This window comes from Dermacentor andersoni, chromosome 3 (assembly GCF_023375885.2).
Source record: "Dermacentor andersoni chromosome 3, qqDerAnde1_hic_scaffold, whole genome shotgun sequence".
In the NCBI taxonomy this organism is placed as follows: domain Eukaryota; kingdom Metazoa; phylum Arthropoda; class Arachnida; order Ixodida; family Ixodidae; genus Dermacentor; species Dermacentor andersoni.
The window spans coordinates 126,308,366-126,308,781 of record NC_092816.1 but is presented as its reverse complement, the minus strand read 5'-3'; positions in this window follow the sequence as shown (position 1 = coordinate 126,308,781).

Sequence of the window (416 nt, the reverse complement as noted above, 5' to 3'; positions counted from 1 at the left end):
CTAAATTAAACTAGCTGCCGTTTTACTTGCCAAAGCCATGATATGATTATGAGGCACGTCTTAGTGAGAAACTCCGAGTATGCGTCGGTATCGTTTATATCGAAAAATCTGCTCTGGTATAAGGGTAATTGTGAATGCAGAATGCAAAGTGCCAGGGCAAAATACGGAGGCCGGCTCATGAATATCCTTAGGTATTTTGTCATAGTTCGCGTGTACGCGATTGGCTTCCTAGCAAGGCGTAGACGCGCTAGTTCTTAACGATAAGATTATGCATGAAATGTGAAATGAGATATGGGTGTAGTGAGGTACGCTTACATAAGCGCGGGCTCATGTGCGTACCATGTCATCGTCGCGTTTGGTGTCAGTTGTCCAATATGGGCATGTTTTCACAAAGAACGTGTTAGGACACTTCTCGG